Here is a 7,300-nt window from a genome sequence, read left to right as displayed (position 1 = left end):
AATCCGGGGTGGAGGGTCTGGGCACGGAGGGGACAGCCGGAGGCAGGGCTCCTGGTGGACACGAACGTTGAGAAACGCAGAGGAGTACAGGGGGCGGGTAGAAACTGAGCACTTTAGACTGAGAGAAGGTGCAGGAGAGAGGGGATGTGTGGGGGAAAAGGGGAGTCATTGGAGGAGGCATTTGGTGTCCCAGGATCAAAGCTAAGAATCTTTGGATTTTAGCGGACCCAAGCGGAAAGCACCTAACGATACCTGGAGGCGTTTCGAGGGCCTTTTCCAGCTCTGATCATCCTGTGTCTTGCCCTAGTCTAAGTGTCCATCCAGAAACCTATCAACTTTTTTTTTCTTTTAATTTCTATTGCTGCTTTGTTTTCCGCCCTGCTCTTTAAGTCAATGCGCCTTCACGGTCCCTCTGATTCGCCTGCTCTCTAGGACTTGGGAATGCCTTGTCCTATTGACATACACAGGTTTCTGGAAATCTTCATCCTAGACGCTTTATTCTTTTCTTAGGTGTTAGAAAACCAAATGTTTTTGGTTCTGTGTAGGATATCGCGTGTCCGTAGTCAGTCTAGAACTGGGTTTGAGACATGTAGAAGTTGCAAGTCCAAAGGGCCAGGAAGTTGTAAAGCATGTTCTGAGTCAGAGAATGAGATGTGATGTCTCCTAAAGAGAGAAATTACCCGGACAAAAGGGGCCAATGATAGGTGAAGTTTCAGGCATTCTTTTAACAATGTTTTCTTAGTAATTGAAACTGGTTTTTAAATTGAGCTAATTTCATTTTGCGTTTAATACCCGGACATAATAGAAACCAGTGTTTTATGATGATGCCAATTTATTACTGTTAATGTGGGATCTTTTTTCTGGATTTAAAAAGTCATGGAGAGAATGAAAGTGGCTTTAGTTCACTTGTGTAGATTGATAAGAATGCTAAGATAGTCTTTTTCAAGGTTATCAGTAAAGTATATACATACGCATAGACATGTGTGTTTATATATGCAGGTACCACAGATACCGCTTTTCATGTGATTTCCGAGTGGCCAGAGTTTAACTCCTTCTGGATATAATGCATTATTTTTTCAGCAGTTTGTTTTTTCTAATTCTTGTTACGTAAATTCACTGCTATGTAAAGCAGTGTTTTAAGACATGCTAAGTGGTGTAAAGCTTAATACAATGATCAGCTGCTTGTCTTTTCCCGTAGTTTAAGAAATAAAACACTACCAAAGTCATTGGTTCTCTCTGTGTAACCCATTCTCCTTTCTCCCCTCTGTTTTATTACTGCTGTTTATCATTTTTTTGAGGCTTTCTTAACCAGACTAGAAGGGAATGAAGGATGTAGAGGGAAAATTCGGGAGATAATGAAAGCCATTCATGGGCTGCCTTTATGGTCACATAATTGTTCAGTCCTCCGAAATCCCTGTTACTATTTACAATTTTTATTTTTCTTTTCCTTTAACTTTCCTGTTGAGAATTTAGAACTAGTGATTATTGTTATTTTATTCCCATTCATTCATGCAGCCAACATTTAGGCATAGGCCATAAGCCAGTCTTCAGAGTTAGACATGGGAGATACAAAAATATAGTTACTTGCTTTCAAAGTACTCAAAGATCAGTAAATAAGACAGACAGAAAAAAATGCAGTGTGGTAAATTATTTAACAGATATGTATAAAAGTGTAGTAATGATCACCAAGAAGGCAGTAATTAATTTTTGTCAGGTGGCTCCTGAAAGACTTTACAGAAAAAGGTACACTTGGACTTTAATGATAAGTAGTTTACAGGGCCTGCTAGGCAGAGTGTGTAAAAGGGCCATTTATTTTAGGCAGAAGGACTAATATTATGCAAATAGGAGAGGAGTGAAATAGTTTGGCACGTTGAAGGAAGCTGAAAACACTTTAGTTTGGCTGTTACCTTAGTTTGCCTGTGGAGAGGTAGAGGAGGTGAGGTTGGAGAGGGACCCAGATCACAGAGGGCTTTGTATGTAGACTAAGACATTAAACTATAGAGCAAGCCTTGGGAGCTATTGAGAGTTTGGTCATTGTCTGTTATTTCTAAGGCAGGGGAATAATGTGATCGGATTGGTGCTTTAGTCCTGTGTTTTTATTTCTCTATCGACAAACTCAACTGACAATCTCAGCATTTTCCATTGTCCATTTACATTTTCATTTTCCATTTTCACCACGATGACACGTCAGAGATATTCCAATCATCCGCTCTTGGTTGCGTATTAAAATAATACACCCTAGGCTCCACCTCAGACCAGTGAAATCAGAGTGGGGTGGGGTGGCCTGGTGTCAGTGCCAAGATGATTCAAATGTACAGCCAAAGTTGAGAACTACTTAACTTACCTTAAACACTCATTTCCCTTATCTTTCTTCCAATATTTGCCTCACACCTACCTTTTTTTCTTGTAGCGTTTTAAAGCACCAAACATCTTATAAATTGGATACCTTTCTGGGATTAAGTGCCTTAAAGCATGTGTTGTCTAAGTAAAAGTATTACAAAGTACATAACTAATCTTTGCAATTTTATGTTGCTTAATTTTAAGCTAGAAGACTGATTTACTTATCAATGAAGGAAAGAATTTCAAAATCTAATTCTCTTTACAAACATTATTTTATGTATCTGTGTGGTTGTGTATCTGTGTATAAAATATATATGTATGTGTCTATGATGTCCTTAAACTCACCTCACAAGTTGAGCATTCCTTTTTTAAAAACATTTCCTTTGTACCTTTCGTAGACTTTGGTCTTTTTCTCTCTCTGTTATCACTGTACAGCTAGTCATCAGTTATTTCTCGTTTTACCCAGAATTTAGGACGAATGGAATATAATTTTAATTGTAGCTCATTTTCAGACCCAAATAGCAATGACATTTTAATTTCATGGTCTAATCATTTCTTTCTCATTGGTGAATTTCATGTTATTGTTTTGAGCACTGACAGCCAACTCTTTAAGGCATTGTTACTGTTCTTCACTTCTGTTGGGTCGCATCTAGTGTCTCACATTTCTCCCATTAGCTTATTCTGCTCTTGATTCTGGACTTCTTGCTGGTTTCAAACACACCAAACTTAAACTTGCCATCTTTCTGCTCCCTGTTTTCTGGCACACTCTCTCCATACCTTCAGATGGTTCAGATTTCTGATCAAATGTCACTCCTCAGAGAGGCTGCCCCTGACCACTTCCCACCGCAACACTCATTCTCTGTGTCTCTACCCTCCTCTGTTTTTCTGAGTAACATTTATCACTACCTGTAATCATATTATGTTTATTTGTTTACTTGTTTGTTGTCTGTTTCTTTCAGTAGAAATAAACTCCTTGAGGCATGAACTTTGTCTTACTCACTATTGTATTCCCAATACAAAAAGTTTTTCATTGAATTTTTTGTTTTTTCAAACATAAAATTTTCTATTGAAGTAACACACATTCTTTTAGAAAAGTTATATAATGCAAAAGTCTTAAAATGATATATATTAGTCAAATATCTTTAACGTCTTAACTTTTTTCCCAGAATATACTTCCATGTTTCTACATAATATGCGTATATAGAAATTTTAAACATTATCATTTTTTTAATTGAGATATAATTGATATATAACGTTATATTAGTTTCAGGTGTACTAATCATTTGTCTTATTATGGGTAGAAGAGAAATTGGTACTTTCATGCCCTTTTCCCTCATCATCCCAGTATAGTTTTTTGGTTTCATCCACACACTTATCTTTTGTGTGTGTGTATGTGAGGAAGATTGGCCCTGAGCTAACATCTGTGCCAGTCTTCCTCTACTTTGTATGTGGGATGCCTCACAGCATGGCTGATGAGTGGAGTGAGTCTGCGCCCAGGATCTGAACGTGTGAACCCTGGGCTGCCAGAGTGGATGGCACAGAACTTTGACCACTTCACCACGGAGCAGCCCGCAAATGCTTGTCCTTTTGTTATTGTCTGCTACGGGGCAGCCCCCAAATGCTTTTCTTTTCGTTATTGTGACTGTAAAGTTTGTTACTGCTGAGCCACAGTGTGCTGTAATTATGTTTCCATTTTTTCTATAACTCCACATCCCCCCACCCCCAGAATAAATAATTACAACATCTCATTGCCTTAGTTTCTTTGTACATTTGACTCATTTCGTCCTCTCCACAGGCTCTCTGTCCAGGTTTCTCCACTTCACATCTCTCAAATGACTTGTCCTCCCCGCACTCCCTCAGTATTCCTTCCATCCTGCTCCAAGCTGGACTTGATTCTCTCTGTGCCTGCTACACCTTGTTCTTGACTTGTCTTTGCTGTCAATCTGGGAGTTTCCTTTGCTTTTCTATTTTATTAGAATTTTTGTCTTTCTTGCTTCGCTCTTACTCTGATGAAGCACAGCTTTCAGAAATTTCCTGCAAAGGTGAAGAGTCATCTTTTTTTGCAATTCCAATTGCCTGAAAATGTATTGGTCTGTCCTCATTTTTTGTTTAAAATTGCACTGGATATAGAATTCTGAATTAGGAAACATTTCTTTCAGAATTTTGAAGGTATTGTCATTGTCCTCCAGCTACTACTATTGTTGAGAAGACCAGTATCGTTCTAATTACAATTTTTTCTCTTTCTTTCTTGTAGATTTTAAAATTTTTTGTTTACCCCTGAATTTGAAAGTTGTGTGCCTTGTTATATGTTTTTATGGTTCATCGTACTAGGCCCTCTGGCCTTTTCAACATAAAGTTGCTCTTTTTCGCTTCTAGGAAATCTTTTTTTTTTTTTAATTTCTCTTAAGAGTTGTTTCTCTACTTTTTTGGAAATCTTATTGGTCCTGTTGTGCTAAACTGATTATCAAATATTCTTTCCATCCTACTTCTTTTTTTTTTGAGTTCTACTTTCTATGATATTTCCTTTGTCTTCCAATCCTATTGAATATTTTGGTTCAGCTATCATATTTTTTTTTTAGATTTTTTATTTTTATTTATTTATTTATTTTTAAAGATTGGCACCTGATCTAGCCAGTTGCCAATCTTTATTTATTTATTTTTTCTTCTCCCCAAAGCCTCCTAGTACATAGTTGTGTATTCTAGTTGTGGGTCCTTCTGGTTCTGCTATGTGGGATGCCACCTCAGCATGGCTTGATGAGCAGTGCTAGATCTGCGCCCAGGATCCGAACTGGCAAAACCACGGGCCGCCGAAGTGGAGCCCGCAAACTTAATCACTCAGCCACAGGGCTGGCCCCTCAGCTGTCATATTTTTAGTTCATAAAAACTTTTTCTTTATTTGCTAAATTTTAGGGGTTTTTATTGTTCTTGTAACAGTGTTTCACACTGTATGTCTTCTAAGTTTCTTTGAAATTTTCTGCTCTAATTTTTTGTTTCTATTTATTTTTGTATTAGCTTTTCACATTAGAAGCTTTCCCCATAGATAGCTCTGTTGAAAGTAATTCCATTGCATGATATACCACAGTTTGTTTATTCACATCTTGACAGGTTGTAATACTATGAATATCCTTAAGACTTTTCGTAGACACGTTTTCGTTTCTCTCAGGTGAATATCTAGGAGTCCAATTTTTAGGTTATGAGGTAGATATAGGATTTGTTTCATAAGAAACTGTTAGATTGTTTTCCAAAGTGGTTATGCCATTTTATCCTCTCACCAGCAATGTCTCAGACTTCTACTTGTTCCACATCCTTACCAACATTTGGTGTTGCCAGTCTTTAATTTTAGCTATTCTGTTAGGTGTGTAGTCGTATCTCATTGTGGTTTTAATTTACATTTCTCTTATGACTGTTGGGTGTTAAGCACTTTTTCATGTGCTTATTGGCCATTTGTATATCTTCTTTTCTGGAATGTTCAGATACTTTGCTGATTTGTTTATTTATTTTTTTTAGTTAAGATTGGCACGTGAGCTAACGTCTGTTGCCAGTCCTTTTTTTCTCTCTCTTCTTCTTCTCCCCAAAGCCCCCCAGTACAAAGTTGTATATTCTCGTTGTAGACCTTTCTATGTGGTGACCTATGTGGGATGCCACCTCAGTATGGCCTGATGAGCGGTGCCATGTCTGTGCCCGGGATCCGAACCAGTGAAACCCTGGGCGGCTGAAGTGCAGTGTGCAAACTTAACCACTTGGTCACGGGCTGGCCCCTACCTTGCCTATCTAAAACAATTTCTTTATTGTCTAAAATAATTACTATACGTAAGTATTTATATATTTGGGAATTGAGTCCTTTGTTGGATGTATGTTTTGCAAATATTTTCTGTCAGTCTGTGACTTCCCTATCCATTGCCTTAATGGGGATTTTTGCTGAGTGGAAATTTTTAGTTTTGGTGAAGTCTTAGTTCTGTCTGTTGCTTTCTGTATCCTGTTCCTGTCATCTAGAGGTTTTGGCTTTATACTTAGGTCTGTGAGCCCCCTCGCATTATTTTGGAGTTATGATGTGAGTAGGGATTGGGATTCGTTATTCTTTTCTATGGGCATCTGCTTGTTCCAGCGTAGGTTACTAAGACTTTTTTCCCAATGGATTGCTTTGGAGCCTTTGTTGAAACTCAAGTGATCATAGAAATCTAAGTCTTATGTCTGGACTCTCTTCTCTTGCGTCGATCTGTGTGTCTAACCCCTGTGCCATAGTACACCAAATTGATTACTGTGCTAGTACACAGTAAATTTTGAAGTGCAGAGGTGTCATTCCTCCAACTTTGTTTTGTTCATCTTTTCAAAGAGATTTAAATTTTCTCTGTTGTTTCTTTGTTTTCTGTTTTACTAATTCCTGCTGTTATTTCCTTCCTTCTGCTTACTTTAAGTTTGCTTTACCTCCCCACACCCCACCCCCCACCTTCTTAAGGGTGGGGTGTGTGTTATTGTTTTTCTCTCTTTTTCCTTTCATATATAAACATTTTAAAGCTATAAATGTCCCTCTTAAGTACTGCTGTAGCTTCATTCCACAAATTTTAATGTGTTGTATTTCATTATACAGTTTGAAATTTTTTTTGTATGTGATTTCTTCTTTGACCTATGGATTATTTATGTATTATAGTTTCCAAATATTTGTTGTTTTTCTAGACAGCTTATTATTGATTCTTAATTTAATTCCATTGTGGTCAGAAACATACTCTTTAAGATGTATCTTTTTTCAAAGTTACTGAGACTTTTTTTTATAATTCTTCTCTATATAGTCTGTTTTGGTGTATGTACTGTCCACACTTGAAAAGAATGTGTATTCTCCAGTTGTGTGCAGTGTTCTATAAATGCTTATTTGGTTAAGGTGGTTGTTAGTCTTGTTCAGATGTTCTGTATCTTAGTGTATATGCCCTTTTTTTGAGGAAGACTAGCCCTGAGCTAACATCTG

General features: G+C 37.5%; 1 protein-coding gene across 2 annotated transcripts in view; it reads left to right on the top strand.

The window, feature by feature from the left end:
* ARL5B (ADP ribosylation factor like GTPase 5B) overlaps window positions 1-7,300 on the top strand; it is a 28,900-nt gene that overhangs the window by 530 nt on the left and 21,070 nt on the right. The window lies entirely within an intron of this gene.

The sequence above is a fragment of the Equus quagga genome, chromosome 12, assembly GCF_021613505.1.
Source record: "Equus quagga isolate Etosha38 chromosome 12, UCLA_HA_Equagga_1.0, whole genome shotgun sequence".
Classification (NCBI taxonomy): domain Eukaryota; kingdom Metazoa; phylum Chordata; class Mammalia; order Perissodactyla; family Equidae; genus Equus; species Equus quagga.
The sequence above is the reverse complement of the archived record's forward strand: the minus strand, read 5'-3'. Positions and strand labels throughout refer to the sequence as shown.